This window comes from Mustela lutreola, chromosome 12 (assembly GCF_030435805.1).
Source record: "Mustela lutreola isolate mMusLut2 chromosome 12, mMusLut2.pri, whole genome shotgun sequence".
Lineage (NCBI taxonomy): Eukaryota > Metazoa > Chordata > Mammalia > Carnivora > Mustelidae > Mustela > Mustela lutreola.
This window is the reverse complement of record NC_081301.1, coordinates 92638071-92659066: the sequence shown is the minus strand read 5'-3', so window position 1 is coordinate 92659066 and position 20996 is coordinate 92638071. Positions and strand designations below refer to the sequence as shown.

The 20996-nt window shown below is 44.6% G+C and overlaps 1 long non-coding RNA gene across 5 annotated transcripts; it reads left to right on the top strand.

Annotated features, from left to right (window-relative positions):
* The first annotated feature begins 850 nt into the window (after positions 1–850).
* LOC131812846 (uncharacterized) lies at positions 851–18360 on the top strand. Of its 5 annotated transcripts, XR_009346506.1 has the most exons (7): positions 851–1070; positions 2501–2686; positions 4576–4745; positions 11885–12024; positions 12967–13058; positions 14687–14791; positions 18244–18360. It is a non-coding gene; the product is annotated as an uncharacterized LOC131812846 (long non-coding RNA). The 5 variants fall into 5 exon arrangements; XR_009346502.1 differs by lacking the exon at positions 18244–18360 and having other exon boundaries at positions 14687–14956; XR_009346503.1 differs by lacking the exon at positions 18244–18360 and having other exon boundaries at positions 11811–12024; positions 14687–14956.
* Positions 18361–20996: the final 2636 nt, after the last annotated feature.

Below are 20996 nucleotides of genomic sequence, written 5' to 3'. Positions count from 1 at the left end.
ATATCCAAGTTCTTGCCTTATTTCAGAAGATGAGGTCACTGTGTAGCAGAAGTCTCAAAAGCCAAGCTCTTTCGGCAATTGACTCTCCATGGCTGGATAAATCAAACTGAATTTGAACAAAGTTCTGTCCCCAAATACCTTCTTGTTCAGGCTGAAGACAACCGTGGGACATTTAAGACAATATTTTGGTTCTCAGAAATTTGTTAAAATTTTGAGCAGTCCTTTTCCTCCCATAATGGTGGTGCCAAAAGAGCAAAATGAGTAAACTGACTGCCAATATTGTCCCTGCTTCAGTGGAATTCAAATATTGTGTCTCCAGATATTTCTGTTCCTTGACATATCCTTGTAAGGAATATTTGCTGATAATCCTGAGCTCAGACAGTCTGTCTGGTGGTTCTTCACTTCGACAGCTTTTATACAGCTCATTCTTGGGGCTCACTTCTGCTTCCCAAAGACGCAGGCCAACAGGAGCCCAAGGAATATAGACTCTTTAGGGGTTCCCCTTCGGATCCTGGGAATCAGCCCAGCCTTGGGAACGATTAACCTAGAACATTTGCTAACTCCTGAAATTTTTGTGAAGTTTGCCTTGAATAGAGGTTCCTGTGGCTCGGGGCAAAACAGTGTTACGATTCCATTTCTATCCTTGGTAAACATTTTACAGTAGAAACTCAGGAATACACTGCAATTTTATATATTGACTCACTTTGTAGTAGAAGCTACAGCTTTGAAAAAAAGATGGGGAAAGGCATTCTAGTTCATAAATCTCATCCTTTCCTCCTTGAGCTTTGTGTTTGGGCTGGAATTTTTTTTTTAATATTTAAATATTCAGTGTAATGCTGGTAATGATTGTCATTACTTTCTAGATTTTTTTAGATTTCCCAGGCCCCTCCAGCTGGAACTCATGAAATAAACAATTACAAACTAAAGTGGCAATTACTGGATAGAGCCACAAAGAATAAATAAGGTTTCCAGGGCGCCTGGGTGACTCGGTTGGTTGGGCATCTGCCTCTGCTCAGGTCATGATCCTGGGGTCCTGGGATTCAGCCCCGCGCCAGGATCCCTGCTCAGCGGTAAGTCTGCTTCTCCCTCTGCCGCTCCCCTGACTTGGACTTGCTCACTCACATGTAAATAAATGAAATCTTTTTAAAAAGGTTTCCACCAGTAGAAGAGTAGATAAAAGATATCTCCAGGTAGAAGGAACATAAGAAAGGCACAAATGCCTTAGCTGTTGGCACACTCACGGATGGGAATAGATTGGTGTAACCAGGATCAGATCCAATATCCATGGGAGGTATCGGTGGCTTGAAATATTCAGTCCTCGGTGATGGAGGCAAAGAACTCTATCTTACGTTCTGTCTCCTATTGTCTGGAGTGGCTTTTTGGAGAAATGCGTTAAGATAGATTCTGAGGTTGCATCTGGCTCTGAGACTGATTAGGGCTCAGAAGATGGGGACAACAGTATCAGCCACATATTTTCTCTTTTATACCCTTTTTTTTTTTTTAAAGATTTTATTTATTTGACAGAGATCACAGAGAGGCAGAGAGGCAGGCAAAGAGAGAGGGCGAAGCAGGCTCCCCGCTGAGCAGAGAGCCCGATGCGGGGCTCGATCCCAGGACCCTGGGATCTTGACCTGAGCCGAAAGCAGAGGCTTTAACCCACTGAGCCACCCAGGCACCCTCTTTCATACCCTCTCTTAATTTGTCTTGCACTTGATTCTCGCTGGGCTATCTTTGACAAGGGGGGTTTGCTTCTGGTTGCCATTGGAACCCCGTTGGTGAACTGAGGCAGGATTGCTGGAACCTATGAACTGGTGAGAACTGGGTGAAATACAACCCAGTGTTCACCTCGGAGCTTCTGAATGAGTGATCCAGCCCAAGGAATGACTAATTAACTATTCATCTGGTTAGTTGTGTGGATGTCCATTTAAAAGCTGTGGGGCACAGGCATATTCTGGGTGTTTTGTTTTTTTTTTTGTTTTGTTTTGTTTTTTTTTTTCAGAAGAAAAAGAGATAACGTAGAAATTAGATCCTAGTTCAGTGTTTACCAAGGAAGTGCACATTATCAAAGCAAAGCACCCGATGATACATGTCATCTTTATTGGTGACTAGTTTTTCAATTTAGTAGATTTTCAGAAACCAATCCAAATACTTTCCCATGCTTCTAAGGAATGTAAACATGTACTTACCGACTCTGAGTTGTAATTTGTGTGAAGCCTCTTTTTGTTGTTCGCGATTGTATTTACGCCTGATCATCTCATTGGGACACAATGTATATAGGCTTTTCATTAGTATCACTTGAAGATTTCATATCTCATTGGCATGTTCTTTTCAACTCTAGGACTTTCTTGGGGGCCACACCTTCGCACGCTAAAATCAGGATGTGTACATCGTCATATCTGAAAACCTCTCCCGTAGCATTTCCCGTCCGTTCTAACTCTCACCTCCCACTCCTTCCCCTGCTACTAGTTACTAGTTCTGTGCGGTTTCTGGGCCATTTTAGAATTACGGAAACAGGGAGAGGGCGCGCCCGACGGATGGAGAACCCTTAATGATGTTGCAAAAACGGGAGAATAAGAACATGACAGCTAAGACAGAAGACGTGTCCCCCTTCCTCTTTGTTTTGAACGCGGCTCTGGGAATGACCGACAGCTGGAAGTTTGACAGGACTCTCCCACCGCGTCTTAAGGTACTGGATAGATCTTTCATGTTCCTTCAAAGACTTCATTTCTAACATTTTAAAATTATTTTGGTTTAGTAAGATAATAAGGTAAATTGGTTACTGGTACTGGAGCGAACAATTTTACTTCTACCTAGAGAATAAGTTCCAAAACTTACAATGTCCATCCACAGGGAATGGGAAAGGTTTTCCCGTTCAGCCCAGGCTTTGAGAATGGGGCCTAGTCCTCTAAGAACATTCTCCTTGCTTTAAGAGTCCTGTTGGGCTCAGTCATCCCCCATGGTGATGCTTATGGCAAGCTCTTAAACATTTCCTGCCCAATGATTTGGACCTTAAAATAGCAGTCTTCCAGCCAACTTAAATCTTCTAGTTGCCACAGACAGGTAAGTTAGATACTAGGGGGTCAGACCGCAGTTCAAGCCTCGGTATTACCAGCTTTTAGATTCGGGACCTGTCTGGTCACTCCACGGCTCTAAGCCTTAGTCACTGACTCAAGCCATGCAGAAAATAATCAGTGTCAATGAGGTTTACACATTTGGAACGTGTCAGCAGCAGCCTCAGTGCTGGGCATCCAGCACTAAACAGACTTCGCTCCGACTCCTAATGAATGCTGCTCAGGAGAATGGACAAGGAAGAGTTGCCCGAGGGAGAGCCCAGGCTTGGCAATGGGGTGCCCTGGGTAGGTGAACCTTTAGGAGAAAATCCTTCAAGGCTGAAACAGGAGTCGTTATGAGCGCCTACACTTTCTTCCCTGCAAAATGGGGACACACCTGCCTTGGGTTATAATGAGGAAATAGACATGAACATAACATCCCAAAGCTGTGCCCAACAGTTCGCTATTGGGTCAGAAAACATACCTTGAATAGTGACCATCCTCAGCAGTGGGGATTAAAAAATGAGTAGGGGGGGCTGTCCCCATCCTCCTGGGTCGCAGAGGCCGGTAGTCGAGGCCTGGCTCGCTGGGCTGCCCTCACCCCACGTGCCTGTTCACGTGTCTCAACACCACCTGCTAACGGAGGCCAGGAACACTTCTCTCTAGTTCACTAGTGCACATTCACGGCTTAGCAGTTCCTAGTGGACCTTTGCTACTGGCCCTATGCCCTAGAGCAGGTGCAGCTCGCTCCCTGCCTTATCCCCTCTCCCTTACCTGTCCATCTCCCGCTCTCCCTGCACTTACCTGCCTGCTGGTCTTCTCTGGCTAGCACGGGCCACTCAGGCCACACCAGAGGGAGGGAGCTGCGGAGTGCAGGGGAACTAAGTCCCCCCCAACCCCTGTGGCTCCTCATCCTCTGCCCTCTGAGGAATGAGTTCTAGTTACCCCATGAAGAAAACTCGATTGATAATTTACCCTACAATGGCTGACTTGCCTTCTCTTACTTGCCCCACTTCCTTACCAGTGATTGCAGGGGACCCCCCCCCCACCTTTTCCCAAATAAACTACTTCCATTGGGATCATTGCCTAAATGGCTATCCAGACTGAAATGTGCACGGAGCATCCAAATCCTTATCTTATATTTGAATGATCCTGCTGCCTGTAAAGTGCCCATCGCTCCTGATGGGAACCGAAAAGGTCATGTACACCTGGAGCCACCAGTGGGGACGTGACCTGTACTGTGCTAATTAGACACATCCAATCCGCTCCCTTCAATGGGAAGCCCGTTTCATGAAGGAGGAAATGCCCAGACTGGATTCTGGGGACAGACAGTAGTAGTGACTGGGAGTTTTTAGCATCCAGCATTGGTGGCACACGTGGTGCCTCCCTCCCCGCCACGGTCCCCCCCCCCCCCCCCCCGCCGCCATGCGTAGAGCACGGCTTCACTGAGCAGTTCCCTGGGATGTTTCTGAGCACTGCCCTTTCCCTTATATTCTCAGAACCTCTCCTCCTTTTGTACTTTCAGAAATTCTTTGATCTCTCCGGTATCTTTTATGACAAAGGCCTTTCCTGCCAACATGTCAGGTTTGTTCCAGAAGATAAAGGCAGGAACACAGTCCTCTACCTCTGGCCAGCAGATGGGATTTAGTACAGAAGCGACCAGGAAAGCTGGAAAGCCAAGCAGGGAGCAATGAGGTAACCCACAGATCACTGACACCTGGAGGCTGTCGTCACCCCTGGGGCTGGAGGGACCGTGGACGGAGGGGGGGCACCGTCTGTCAGGAGCTAGAACCACACGGACGGGGCTGCCGGGCGAGGTCACCGGTTGGGGTCCAGGACCCGAAGCTCCACAGGAAAGTGGCGCAGACAGAATGGAAAAAGCATCTGGTTTTTCTTCCTTTCTCTCCTTCCAGTTTTACACCATTCCACCCAAAAGTTGAAAGTAACCAGACGCTAGAGGGCAAGGGAACCTAGAATACAGAACAGAACAGGGAAAGAGCCAGAACTGGACCAGAATGCCAACAGGCAGCTGACTTGCACAAGTAACGGGAGCTCCCCTACTTTTTGGCTTAATGAACAACGAGAATAACCAAGGAGAGGGCTGGGACCAGAACCCCATGTTACACCGACTCTTAAAGGATGGGGGAATGAGACGATTGCCTCTAAAGAGAAGCAGTCAGAGAGCCAGGAGGAAAGTGAGGCAGGAATAGTGTCCCAGATGCCACAGCTCCGAAGCCATCCTATCTGCCAGACTCCTAACTGGATTTCCACCAAACAGACCTCTGAATTATTCATTGAGTCTAGACAGGAGACTCAGAGTGCTTATCCGTGAGCTTTGGGTATCATCGTTTCTAATCCAGGCTATTCCCTGGGTAACTGGAGTTATTAAGTGAGGATAACAGTGCCTGCCAACTTTCCCTGGGCAAGGTGAGAAGCAATGCATAATGGAGATCTTTAAATACTTGGCAAGATAGAGAAACATGTCGCAGCAGGAACCTTAATTGATAAAGTAGAGACAAGTGCATTCACTCACACAGTTGGAAATGACGGGACTGTCTTACATGACTTCCGTGAATCGATGGATTGCATCCTTGTTAGCAGCAGTTGCAGAAGAGAAAACAAAGCTCTGTGCTTGGGATTTATGAGAAGGAACTTGGTCTAACAGAAAGAGCATCCATTTCAGATTCAGGAGAGCCTCATTCTAATCTCACCTTCACTGCTCGTTAGCCTTGTGATCTGAGACATATGTTCAACTAAGCTTCAGTCTCTTCATGTTTAAAATTGCTTCTGTGCTGGGCATTGTGCGGGAATACTAACCTGCCCACATGATGGCCACGTCCTAAATATTTGTTCCCATACTCAATCTCCTTTTCTTTTTTACCATAGCACTAGCGCAGGAATGGAAAGGGAAGAAAGTAAACGAAAATTCTTTCTACAAAAAATGGCTGTAATGCATCGGGTTTACGGGGAAAGGCTTAAAGGAATTAAAAAACCCAATCTCAGCCCTCCTGCTTATTGTTGAAAGCACCAAAATCCATGGTATTATTTATCCAAGGCCACTGACTCAGCACTTCAGATGGTCTTAAAAAAAAATTATCCGTCTGGATTTTGCTTCTTAAAAAATATCATCATCTCACATGGCTGCTGTAAAATGTGTGTTCACATATTTTGAGTGGGATTTCATTTTTAGGGGGTGCCTTGGTAGGTCTGTGACCTAAGCAAGGGGTTCTCAAGCCTTTATCCCATGGCTTCTTCTTGACACAGCTGGAAATATGATTGCCTCAAGGCCCATCACAACGAAGCAGGGCCTCTGCTGTGGGCCAGCAGCACCAAGAAGTGTTGCCAAGATACAGTACAAAACACCAGACCCCCAGGTCTCCCTCTGGGGTTCTGGAACAGCGGTCTTTGGCTCAGCTGTGGAAATTTCAGTTTGTTCATTGAAATCCAAACACACCTGTACCCTGGACAGGAAGAGGCCTAATAAAGGGACTTCCTCCTTGCTGGCTAATCTTGGGGTTTTACTCAGCCCTTAAAGGCAGTGTGGGGGCTGAGTACCACAACGCAGCCCAGCCGGAGATGGAAGCAAGCCCCAGAGATGGTCACTGAGATTGGAAAGTACCAGCCAGCATAGATACTTAGGGGACCACAATGAGAGCACTCAGAGCTTGCCTTACCTTTGAAACATCAGATGGAACTCAGACAAAATCAGGTCGCCTTTAAATTCCATCCTTGTGTGGACAACCTGTATGCCTTCTCTCTCATTCTGCAGCCTGGTCTTTGGCACAATGCCTTTGATCTATTTAATTTCAGAACATGACAGGGATGTTTATCCCTATGTCAGTCATAGGCCTTTAAATCTCATACTTGTCATGACTTTTAGAAAATAGGATTTCTAACCAAAATTTATTATTATTAAAGGAATGGCTGTAGTATCAAGCCAAACTTAACCCATGTCCTGGGTGGTGGACATCAAAAAGAAAGGTTCTCCCCCATTATTTTTTTAAGGCTAAGTTGCCCCAGCAGGCCCCTTTCCAGATAGAAAAAAAAAAAAAAAAGTTTTTCCAGGGTAAGGGAGACTCATGTCCCGGGACTGTGGAATGAAATGCTCACAGAGGATAGCTTTTCTCTCGGATTGTTCCCCAGCCATGCAAACTCAGTGTATAGGCCCACGGAACCTAACCTTGAGGCCCCTGTCAGAAGTCAGAGCTCTGGAATGACTATAAAAGCACCTGATGCTCCACTGCCTTTTAAAATTTTTTTAAAACTTTATTCATTATTTGTCACCACTGGCCATAGTTAACCATATCCTGTTCTTTGAGGAGCCATGTAAACATATTTAGCCCTTCATTTTAAAATTTATTTCCATATTCTAAATAGAATGCTACCTCTGCTCATGTTCTGTTATGGTAGATAATGTCTCCTCTATTTACCGTCCTTCTGATTTGTCACATGACGATCGCAACATCTGTATCTTCTGACAGGGGAGTGGTCGCTGTGGAGCCAAGGAGCCTATTACCATGTTTCCCTTCTTGTCCAGTTATTCTTTTCCCTAGAGCTGAGAATTTGGCCATTTTTTTAAAAAATGCCTAGATTTCTCCATACGTGCTAAGTCTTTCCAGTGCCTCCAATAGCGTAATACTCAAAAGCATTGTTTTTTTTGTTGTTGTTTTCAGCCCATTAAGTATAATAACTGACTTAATTTTCACAGGGGCTCGGTGAGGTAGGTACCTTATGGATCCATTTCATCACGGGGAAGTGTGCAGCACAGAGGGTAACTGACTAGCCTAGTGAGACCCTCCATGGCAGGCAGGACTGGTAGTGGGACCGTTGCGCCTCCTGCAGCCCCCCTCCCAAGCTCAAGAAACACCACCCTTGGTGTAACTTTCTACACCGGAAAATCCACCAGGTAGTCAGTTGGAAACATTTTGGAAGGCTCTCTCTGCTGTGCATCCTGTCACCTGGGTTTGCCTGGCTCGCGTGCTGTCCACCCCTCCACCCACTGGTCCTACTCATCCGGGGTATTTCCTTCTCTCTCTCCTGGATGGATTCCTGGTTTTCTGGGTAGCATTCCTTCTTTCTTGGTTTACCTTAGAGCTTTGAGGGGAGCCATCCTTTAAAAGGCTTCTCCGACTTTTTAGGTCTTAAATAAAAAAAAAAAGTTTGCATTCTGCCTAGAGAGCCCTGGGTACAGTGTTCATAGCTATTCTTACTCTCAATCCTTTAGATGTGACCCGTATTTTTTCTGTTATTGGAACTTAAAATGATGGTGGGTCTTCTCCTGTGCATTGTGCTGGGTGCTCCGCTGTCCTTCGGGTCCAGAAAAGTTCCTTGACTTTTCTCTTCCAAACCCTATTGGTTGGATGTTGGGCCCCCTGGTTTGGCCTTCTGGTTTCCTCTATTTTTTCTGAAATTTTTACGTAATTTTAGCTCTCCTATTTAAATTTCTAAGAACGCTTTCTTATCTTAATAATAATCTCAGCCTACTAGCCTCCTGACCTTGTTTGGGGAATAACTAACTTACCTCTGTGAGGTCCTTAAGTACAGCCTAATTAGACTTTCCTTCTGAGTTTCCTCTCTTCCTTTCTTGTTTTGAGGTCCCTTGCTTTTATGTTGGAGGCTTTCTTCAAATGTCAAGTAATTCTCAGCTTTCTCTTAAGATTTTAACAGTCAAACACATAAATGCTGACTGCAAGGTCTGTGTAGTTGGACATGGCTTGCCAACTGCCCAGTAATTGGATAAAGATTTTTTTCCTTTGTGGACATTATATTGAATTTCAGTGTTAGATGTGGGGTTTCCTAAAACCCATCCTGCTCTTTCTGCAACGTGGACTCTATATCCCTGCCCCTGTCGCTTAGCCACTGTGTCTTCTCCTTTTCTGGCCCCACGGCTAAATTCTTAGACATGTTAATGGAGAGCAGTTTGGTTCCTGATGACCCCTGTCCTCAGGGCTCTCCTCTTTCTACCCTTAATCAGCATCACAGTGTTCCTAAATGAAGATAGTTCTAGCAAAAAGAATTACTGTTCAATCTGTGCCACAAACCCAAACATCAACTATGGAGTGGAAAACTAATACTTCTGTGATAGCTAAGGATAAACTCGACTTCTGGACTGATGCCAACTTACATGTAATTCTTGTTTCCTTACAACGTGTAATTATTGCATTTAGATCCATTCCACTTATTAAGATTATTACATTTATCTTGAAGTAGATTAATCTCCTTGTTGCAGTGACTCTGCTAAGACTGCGTGTTTATTTATCTTCCTGATGAGCGTGCTTCAGATTTTCTATGTATGAGAAGTCCTGTCTATCGACTTTTGATGGAACTCTCTAGACATCTTGGCAAACTTATTGTTAAGGGCTCCTTCCCAAGCCCTTAAGTGCTATAGAAACACAATGGTTGTGGATATACCTGGACCTTATCCATGATTTCCTTTACATGGAATCCAACTCTTGATTTCCTGGCCTTACACTGGGTTGTTTCCTGCTTCTTGAAGCTTCCCTAGATGCTACTTCCTTCTCTGGTCCCTGTACTCAACTTGACCTCTGATGGAAGACTGCTTTGGGATCCTGAACCACCCCCCTTCTCTTCTCTACCAAGTCTTTCCAGGGGATGCCATCCAGCCCAGAGTTTTGTGCACATCACTCCCAGATTCTTACCACTCACTGTGTTATATCCCTTGGACCCTGACTCTAGTTTCCGGCTTAACAGTGTCACTTGTTTGGCATGACCAGTACCGAACTTTTGAGGTAACGCCATCGGCACACACACTAACTGTCCCTTATACACCTCTTTCTTCCCATTTTGGAAAATGATGCCAACATCCAACCAGTTGTTCAAGCCACAAATCTGACAGTTCTCGATTCTTCTCTTTCACTCAACTCACAAAAGCCATTTATAGGCACGGTATTGCTCCTACTCCAACAAACACCTTGAATCTGTCCACTTCTTTGCATTTCTAGGACTCTCGCCTTAGACAAAGACATTCTGTTTCTCCTGGACTACTACACAGGCTTCTTACCTGGTATTTTTGTGTCCAGTCTTGCCCATAACAATGATAGTAAGCTTTTTCTCAGATCATAAATTGGTTTAAAATCTTCCAAAATCCCTGTGTCTAAATCACCGTCCATCTTCTTGCTGGTTTCTCACAACCCCAAGCACATTCCCTCTCTGGAGTCTTTATACTAGCTCTTCTGCCTAGAATGAGTTCTAGTCATTCATATATGGCTTAGTCTTCCTTGTGTTCTCATCCAAAATGTTACCTCCTCAGAGCATCTTTCCCCAGCCTCCCCCCAATCTTGGGTACCCAATCATCATCTTTCCCCTCAGCCTATTTTAATTCTGTGGATAACACTTACCACTATCTGGTACATTTTTATGTGTTTATTGTCTGTTCATTGCGCCTTCCAGAATGTAAATTCCTTAAGAGCAATGACCTTATCGCTCAACTTAGGTGGATTAAAGGCACTTTAGAAGTGAGAAAACCAGAGAGAAAGGCAACTTGCCAGAGATCATGTAGATAACAGGCTATCTGGCCTATCGCTTCAAATGTGTTCATTGTCTTAATGACCCCTACTACAGCCCATAGCTACTATTTTTAATTACACTGTTGGTTCCATCACTTTGAGCAGTTTATTTTCTTATTCTAGGGTTTTACCTTGTCAGCATTATCCCACTTGAGGCTTCTGTGACCAGAAGCCAACGATGCGTTCTGTCATTGGTCATTGGTCATCTTTATCCTTGGTTTATCAACTTTGAGAACTTTCTTTTTGGCCCTTCTTTCCTGTTGACCCACTAGAAACCCACCTTCTTGCCAAACCGCAGACTTAATAGTGTTCATGCATAGGATGGAATTGTAAATCCACAGGGTGATTATGGTTTGGTGGAAAGAGCTTTGTCTGGGGAAACTGGGCTTTTCATCGGTTTCTGTTAACCAGGAGCTCTCTGCTCCCACTTCAATTTTGTTGCCTGTCCAGCTGTGCCATGAGCAGAGGAGCATTAGAACAACCACCATTCTCACTGTCTAACTCCCATCTGTTTGGAATAATACATAGGAACATGCACTTCCCAGGGATTAAGTGAATTCATAAATAATCCAGTTAGTTGGATTAAATGAACTCATGAATATAAAAATATTTTGCTGAGTGTAAGATGTACTACCAAATGTGGGGGATTAAATGTAAGGGACTGCCCGCAGGAATCCGTTCCTAATGCCTTCAGTATATGGCCCTCAGTAAGCATGAATGTTTCAAGTCCCCGTTAGAAGCCAGACTTTCAGAACAACTGTCTTCCTATCCCGTGCACTTTTGAATAATGCTTTTTCTTAATGAAAGTGTTGTATACACAGTAACCAGTCCAAGTGGTAGAAAATGAAAACTGAAAGTTCGCTCTCACCTCAAACCCAAGTATAATGCCCAGACCCAAACAGGTATACTTAACCTTATAATAGCTCAGAACTTGACAATGAGTCTGCCATTGTTACAAGCTCTTCACAGATGAACTCCGTTGGACACTCTCAACAACCCTATGGCTCAGGGATTCCTGTGACCCTGGTTGTCTGTATGAGGAAACTGAGTCACAGCGTCAAGAAGCTGTTTGCGCAGGGTCACACAGCCACACACAGTCACGGGCGCTCACACAGCCTGGCTTCCAAGTTCATACTCCGAGGCACCTTTCCAAACAAGTATATGGAATACCTATGGTACATTCCATTGTATAATGTATCCTGCTAAGATTTTTACAATCTCCTAAATTTTTCAGTGTTCAAAATGAAGTAAAAAACATAGGAAACCTGGCCACCCTGGACAACCTAGTGCTCTGGTGTTTGTCTACAGCTTACATTTCTGTAAGTGGAAAGCGGAAACAAAGGATGTGTATACTGAATGTCTCGGGCGATAACCATCAGGCTGCCGTCCACGCTGAAGAGCAATGATCACCGGGGGTCTGCAGACCCCCAGAGTCACGGAGAGGACATGTGAGTTTTATGTGCCTCTGTTTTTTTCTCTAATTACTTTTTAAATCTGAGTGCTCTGTTGTTTGACAAGGGATTTTTACCACGCAGTAAACACAACTCTCTGGGAAAAGCTTCTCCTATTCCTGTGGGCTGATGTCTCTGCTCCTGGGCAGGGGGGTGAGCGGGCATCGGCGACCTCTCTGCTTCTGCTGCCTAGTACCCTGAGGCTCTGGAAAAATTACTGTGAGGCTATTCACCTTAGCTCAGCCTGAGATCTACTCTGACGGATTTATTGGCTCTTAAACCTTTACTCAAGCAGAACCTCTAAACCAATATACGGTTTCACTCACTTGCACTCCAGGGAGAGAGAGTGTGGCGAGAAGGGGGAGCAAAGTCCACCCCTCTCTGACCCCCTTGCAAACTTCTTAGGAAATGGAATTCATCATTTCTTTCCAGTTTGGGTTCCTTTTTTTAACCAGAGTTTTTCTCAGTCCATTGGTATGTGGAAATTCATTGGTGAAAGGAAGAGTAGTAAGATCATTCAGTCAACCACCACCATTAGCTGTTTTTAAAGGAAAGCATTTAATGAGAAACTTGCAGTCTTCCCCAGCTTTTGCAGGAATGGAGGATGGAGGAAATGGCAACCATTGAAACACGAGAGAATTTAGAGCGTAAAGGAAGACCATCGGAGGAAGATCACCAGTAGTGCTATCCCTATTTTCCTACTAAAGCTCAGAGAGGATTTAAATGACTCAGCCCAATTTACTCAGAAAGGGGTGAAGCCATAGCTCCAACTCTGGTTCCTGTTTCCAAGTCCTATATCCTCTACTGCACTCCTTGGTGGTCTCCAAACCAAATGCTTTCCAATTCCATGTACTAAACACGGCTTTCCTAACTTCTGTGTGCTACAGACACAGGAGCATGCTGGGTGAAATCTAATGAAACTGTTTTACATATAGGCAGGGAAGAAAGGGAAGGAGAGAGAGAGAGACCAAGAAATGGAGACACAGATCTCTTATGTGCTAAAAACCAAGAAGAACCTCATAACCGATGTGGTAAGTACAGAGGTCGAGGCCAGAAGAGAGGCTGTAAGACATGACCACAGAACCTAACAGCTATGGGCTGGGGTTTTTTACACATGGCCCTTGGGCGTAAGGAAAGTAAAGAGTTGGAACTGAAATTGACACATAAAGCTACAACCAAGGAAGACCTGCCCCCACTCCATTATGGGACCAGAAAGTATTGTTCACTTACTAAAGCTACTGGCAAATTTCTCACTGATCAGATATCTGGGTGGGGAAAATTTGCCACAATAAATGGCAATTTAAAAAAATCTCTTCTATGCATAGGTGTAGCATGCAAATTTTAGACCCTCCTCAAGCAGGGGCACCCCAAATGAAGATATTAATGTAGAGACCATAAATATTTCTCACCAGTAAAACTCCTAGATGTCACCGAAGAATCAAATGTAAGACTTCTCTGAAGGATTACTGCCACTTCTTAAAGTACCCAAGCATTCCACAGGGAGGCTATATCCTAACTGAAAAAACGCTCACCAAGACCAAATCAAGGAAGTGGTCCACAGAACGGGAGAATCGACAGATACATGTGGGAAGAATAGCACCACAAGAATATGAGATAACCTAACAGTCTAAAGCTAACTATAAATTTAAGTACATTTACAATCATGAAGGAGATAAAGGAAGAAATAAAAAGCCCTCCTGGAAAAAAAAAAAAACAACAACAACAGGAAAAGAATTGGCAGTTATGACAATCCAGTAGAACAATTCAAAATGAAACACTGTGAATAACATTCAGCAATGACCACCTTTGAGGGTGGATAGGCACAGTTAAAGAGAAAAGTGATGATATGGAAGATACATCTGAGGAAATTACCCAGAGTGTGGCAGAGAAAGACAAACAACTATGAAATCAAAATGACAGGTTTAGAGATATAAAGGATTAAAGTAGAAGTTTGAATTTAGCTTCTGAAATAGGATTTCAGAAACAAAAGTGCAAACAGAGCAATGCTTTCCGTGAAACAGCTTTGAATTGTTCAGAAGTAAGAAAAGTCCTGAGACCTCACACAGAAGCAGCCCACTGAATCTGGCACATAATCTGGTAGATTCCTCGTCGGAAAAGCAGAACACTGAAGCAAACACTAACTGAAGAGCCAGTAGAGACAACAGATAACACAGAACAGAATAATCATTAGAGTAGGGGACACATCGGCAAATGGAGACCAGAAAACTAATCTGTCTGAGCATTAGAATCCCCTGAGAAGTACATGAAAATAGTCTTTTGGTTTTACCCAGATGCTTCGGCTGGTGGTCAAGAGTGAGTATGTGTTAAACAAAACAAAACACCAAGATTTCTGGAATGATCAAGTAGGTTTAAAACCCTCTTATTCCTGAGCACCAAATACCTACACTCGTATATATACATTCACATTTTCACTACACTGATCTCAGGTGTGTGTTAGTGAAAATTTCCCCCACCCCTATAAACCATGGAGACATTTGATCAAAAACCAAGGATAATTTCTAAAAATTTTCCCCCCAATCTCTTGGAGTTTCATGCTAAATGGTGCCAGAAGATGATCCCCAAAGAACAAGGCAAGGGAGTTAACACAAGCATCTCTGACCTCACGATTCCTCAACGTTCCTACTTCTGTTTCCTCTAGTATATGTATGTCTGAGCATCAGAGGACATGGCATTCAGCCTCAGACCTCCAGAATCCTGTGTGTGTGTTTGAGAAGGATAAATAGCCTGCATTTGAGAGCATGTGGTGAGACATGATTCCTAGCTTACTTTGTATTTCGTATTAAATACAAAAAGACACCTTAATACACTAACAGCAGAAATTCAGTCTATTTTGCCTTTATGGACATCTGTTCTCAGACTACTGGTTGTTTACCTAATTGCTATAATAAAGGCTAATTTCTACATTAAAGTAATACTTGGTATCATTGGAATATTTTATAAGTAGCCCAACACAGAAAACGTGGAAGTTTCCAGAAGGGATGGAGGGCAGTGAGATTTTGCCGCATTGTTGTACACCCATGAAGTAATCTGTCTGCTCTTTGGCTTGGACTCCTTATACTGGGCTTTTCCCTTTTTGATAGAGAATGCTTCCATAAATAATAACATACCCACATGACAGAACTATGCCAGTAGAAAAATGAGGTTTTGAATGGATAGTTTACAAAAGGAAAAAAAAAAAAGTACCACAAATACATACATATTTAACTTCATTAGCAATAAAGAAAAAAAATTTTTAAGATGACAGTGCCTAATATTGGTGAAGTTATGGGCAAATGAGCACTGCTTTGCTCACTTACTTTCTAGATAGGTATTTGGTAATATGTAGCCAAAATCTTAAAAAGTGAGATTTTTTTTTTTTGGCTCAGCAATTCCATGCAAAGAGTGTATATTCTTTAAAATTGCACAAGTGCAGCACTGTTTATATTTTTTAAAAATTTGGAAACAACTTAGGAGTCATTCCAATAAATTCTGGTGCTATTCAGTGGAATACAGTTAGGAAAGATATTCCTAATACATAGGTAATAATTTAAAAGTTGCAAAATTGAAGTTAATATAAAGCAATAATTTTATTAAATTTAAATTATAGACAAGAGCACAATGCCAAGACAGAGACCAAGAATTAAGAATGGGTGGTAGGAACTTGGGGATTTTTTTTTTCCTTTTTTACAGGATATTTTCTGTACGTTTTGCAATTAAATTTTATTTTTATAGTAAAGGGAAAATTGTGGTCATCAAATTTTTAAGCGATCGGAGATAATGCCATAGATGGCAAAAATGAAGGGAACCTTCTGATTACAAGTCTATAGAAATGTGTGCGTGAAAGCAAGGGACGCAGGGAGCAGTAAAAATCAACTGTGCTTTTCTTTGGTCAGTGGAATATGAGGCAAATGTTTTCTGCTTTTATGAATTTTTCCTATTTCCTAGTATAGTATCAATTGTATACTAGAAGGAAGGATTTTCCCATGATGTTTCATTCTGTACATCTCTCGTGCCACGTCAAGTACCCATTCAGAGTCCCAACACCGAATTTCTGGGCTCCATCCCGGCCACTGTATTCGCTAAGTTTGCATAAAATATAACTACTGAATTTATGATTTCAATCAGAGGAGCTAGGAGACTTTTCTAGACTCCTCTCCTGAGTCTGTCAGGAAGCCGGGCGAGATAGGGACGTGTCTGTCTCCACTCCGCATTCCGTCTGGGTCTGCAGAGGGGGCGGAGAGCAAGCAGACATGGGCACTGCTGTGGCGGACCCACGCTGTACTGCTCTCGCTTTCTGGCGTGGATTCCTCACACATATGCTTTGCCTCCCCACTCACAAGCAGAGGGCTCCTTGCCTACACCAGCCTGGGTGTCAGCAGGGGGCCTCCTGGCCCCAAAAGCTTTCCGTTTCAATTACTGTGTGTGGTTTCTGCACATTGAAACTTGGCACCCACACACAGCCCTCTCCCTGCACAACCTCCATCCATGTTCCATTAGAAGCCATCGAGATTCTTGGTCTGGCTAGTGGCCAAAACCAGACTTCAAAAAATCACCTAGCTTCCGTCTGCTAAGATACCACACTCCCTTCCCCTTTTCAGCTTCCAGGCCCTTCTCCAGTCCTGTCTCCACACGGCCACCTGAATGAACTGATCTTGCCCCACCACATCCCTAGAATCCTCTGCAGCTTCCCATCACATGCAGGAGAATGTATATACTCCATAGATGGAAAGCAAGGTCCTTGGTGCCCCCAACTTGTCTAGTTGGCCTTGACCTTCACCAAACATTTCTGACCTTCCTCTATTGCTCTAACATACCATCTCTGGACTTGACCTACTTCCACACTTGTCTCTTTTTCCACATGTGCTTCTCTTGCCTTCTCCACTTTGTCCCTCCTTTGATACCTTTTCATGCTTCCGAAGTCACTTTGAGTGTCATTCCCTTTGGGAAAGCTTCCTGACTCCCACCTCACCGGTCTCCCCCTCCATCCCAGGTGCTCTGGCCCATGCCCCCTACCAACATCCTAGACTGTGTGCCAGTTCAGGTCTGTCCTTCACTGGATGGTGAGTTCCTTGCAAACAAGGACTGGGTTCTTCCGTGGTTTCATTCCAGTGTCTAGCCTCCATTCACACTTTCCAATGAAGGACCAACACTCAAATAAGCTCCCAGCACTTTCGCTCCTGGTATAATCCCAACACACAGAAGACATCCACAGGAATGTTCACATCGGCATTAAATGAGTTAGTCCCAAACCGGAAAGAACCCAACAGCCTGTTCACCACAGAAGTTGGTCAATGACCGCGTTTTCAATACATAAATCCTATGCAGCTATGAGAAGGAACGAATGAAGTTTGTGAATGAAGCCACAAAACATGTTGAGTGTAAGAGTTTACAAAAGAGTAAACGATGAATGAGGCTGTTTGTGTTAGCTCAAAAGCAGTCCTCTGCGGGGTTAGAAATCTTGGGAATAGTTACCCTCAAAGGTACAGGGTAACAGATGCCTCTGGGAGCCCAGGAATGTTCTGCCTCTTGATCTGAAGGCTGACTGCACAGACACTTTCACACCGTGAAAATCCATCCAGCTGTGTGTTTCTGATTTGGGCATCTGTCTGTATCTTGTACCCCAATCAACATTTTAATGTAGAGAAGTTCCCTCCGTGAAACCCGTCTCTATGTGGTGCGGAGAACAGTGACAGAAATGGGGAATGATTCAAGTGCATTGCATTGATTCATGCTCTCTTCCCCATTTGGGACGGTGTCTCACGGCAGAAAAGAATTTTTTTTTTTTTTTAATGAAAAAACTTCTGTAGAGGGTCTAGCTTTTGCTTTAAGAAATGTGAAGTTCAATGGTGTCAGAGAGTTGGGCTTCTCAACTTGAATTTCAGCAGGCTCAAGTCCTTCTGGAATGCGTCAGGGTATAAATAAACAAATAACGCTAAGTGCGATGTCACCCTTACTCTGTACCCTCATTCTTCAGTTTGTGCGGCTTCTGTCCCCAGAGGGGGGTTTATGGGTTTGTGGTCCCCCCGCATCAATCACACCTTCCCTCGGCTCTCCTGATGCACGTTTCACTGCTGTGGCTCAACACCGCATTTCTTCTTGGTACAAAGATAAATTATCTAAATGAATCTTTCAGCTTTCCCCCTCTAAAACTGTAAGAGTCTAGAAATACCAGACTAGAGGACGCGTTTAAAATTAAATTTTCTTCTCTTGAAACAGACCATGGAGGAGCGGAGGCTGGCGACGCCGGTCTCGGAGAGGGCCACAGCCATCTTGGGTGCTTTCTGGGTGCCCCGGGTGCCCCACGCCGGAGCCCGTCCAGCCACCCATGCAGGGACTCACCGAGTTTCTCTCTCACATTCTGTAATAAAAGCCTTTCCGGCTGCTGCCACCGTCTCATTTCACATTATCCTGCACTTTTCTTCCTAAGCGCTTGACTGCCCGAAATAGAATCATGGTTTTTGGAGTCCGCGTGTAGGAATGTAGTGGGGCGGAGTGGGGTGGGGTGGGGGGGTGGTCAGGGTTTCTGTAATCCCCTCTAATAACCACACCCTGAGGGAATTTTCCTATTGGCTACAAGATGGATGAAAGATTCAGAGGCGTGCGCAAAGTGTCTTTCGGAGAAGAGCCTCGATTTTCCTTCCGAGGGTGGTTAGGGAAGGCTGACTGTAAGCCAGGACATTAGCGCCCCACGAGGGCACAAGAGGGCCCTTTGCATGCTTATTCCCAGTAGCCCCCATCCCTGATTCTCTGCTTTCCTGGGGTCTCTTCCTCACTGGATAACGCCCCCCACCACCCGCCTCTTTAAACGGAGCTCCCCAAACAATCCACCTCCTTGCTCCTCTCTGCCTAGGTGAATTCCCTCCATCCAACCAAGTCTAATTCAAATCCCACCTCTTCTGGGAAGCCTTCCTGGATGACTTCAGCTGGCAGGGATTTCCCTCTTGTCTGAATTTTCAAAGCCGCTGCTAACAGTCATGGAGCACATCCGTGCCGGGCAGCATTCGTAGCAGTTTACATAGACAAAGTCACAGTCCTTACAATGACTCCATAAAGTCAGTTTTGTTATTATCCCCATTTTACAGATGAGGATCCTGAGCCCTCCAGGGTTCTCCTAGCTCCCTAATTAGATTAGAAACTCCATTTACGGGGTGCCTGGGTGGCTCAGTGGGTTAAGTCGCTGCCTTCGGCTCAGGTCATGATATCAGTGTCCTGGGATCGAGTCCCGCATCGGGCTCTCTGCTCAGCAGGGAGCCTGCTTCCCCCCCTCTCTCTCTGCCTGCCTCTCCATCTACTTGTGATTTCTCTCTGTCAAATAAATAAATAAAATCTTTAAAAAAAAAAAAAAAAGAAACTCCATTTACCATTCTTTTTGACGTACTGCTCCTACCTCTGCCAGCACAAGATGGGAGACTTGCAATTGCTTATTATTCAACGTGTACTTTTCTACCTCTCTGTGCGCTTCATGGGATTTAAGATGGTGACCCAAAATTTTGGAAATCATTTCTAACCATTATATATGCTAGCTTTCCGTTTCTGTCAAAGCTACTGTACAATGGAGGAGATAGGATTGATTAAAACCACAGTAACAAAAAGCCCTTGTTTGGGCTGTGGTATGCCAAGCACAGTGCTCAGTGGTGTGCACTGATCTCTCTCCCAATCCAGCTCTTCTTCCCGAGAAGATCGGAGAGAGCTTACACAACTAGCAGTAGGACCAAAGAAGTAGAGGAAGCAAAGGGAATACAAACAGAAGTTAAAAAAAAAAAAAAAAATCCCGAGTTCAGTTATTACCCAAGAACGCATACCCTAAGGGCCCTCCTTTTCAGGGGAGCCACAAATGTGGCTCTATGTGTCCTAGTGTTTGTGACAAAGAAGGACATGTAATCAATTCCAACACTCCCATCGCCTCTGAGATCAAGACAATCCCTCTTTTCAGAGGAAGCACGTAAATGTCTCATCAGACCATTTCCTATCACAATCCTCAGTGCAGGCCCATCTCGTCTCACAGGAAAACACGCTAGTAATATCTGTCAGGGGAGGCGGCAGAACTGTTTGGCCCAGGTATGCTGTTTAATTTGGTTTAACCTCATTTGTCTGAGAGATGGATGGCGTGTGTGTCTCAGGAAGGTCCTACCCGTGCTCTCTCACAACAGGGCCCCGTTCTATCTGCTCCAGACGCCGCCTTTCCACCTCTAACTAAAAGCCGAATAGGTATTCTGGGAGAAGCCCTCTGAACGTCCAAGAGAACTCACACGCCCCCCAAAAGCCTCTGGGGAAACCCAGTCTTCCAGGCCACCTGGAACTTTAAAAAATGGAATTTTCAGAGGGGAAAATGAAATTCAAACTCTTTTGTATGATTTATGATGCTTTTCACAACCCAACCTCAATCTGCTTCTCTAGACCTGATTTATTGCTCTCCCTTACATATCCTCCTGCTTCATCCAAACTAAGCCACGCCAAGCTCCACGAAGACACTCCGCGCACTCACTCCACGCCACCCCATACGCGCTTCCTAACCCCCCTCTCCTGTCTCCCCTGGCCTCTCTGCCTGCTGGGTCTTGAGGACGTCACCTTTTCTGGGAATCCTCCCCTGACTCATCTTACCCTTTGCTAGATCCCCATGACACTTTGCTACCAGCGTATTTTATTATCCCCTTTTGTTAGCTTCTTGGATTTTTTTTTTTTTTCTTCCTGCTCCATTGTGAACGCCTCCCGGGTAGAAATGTGTCTTAGTCATCTTTGCATCCCAGCATCAGGGACACTGTCTGACCTGGATTTATTTCACCCGATTTTTTTTTTAAGATTTTATTTATTTATTTGACAGAGAGAGATCACAAGTAGGCAGAGAGGCAGGCAGAGTGAGAGGGGGGAAGCAGGCTTGCTGCTGAGCAGAGAGCCCGATGCGGGGCTCGATCCCAGGACGCCGGGATCACGACCTTTGCCGAAGGCAGAGGCTCTAACCCACTGAGCCA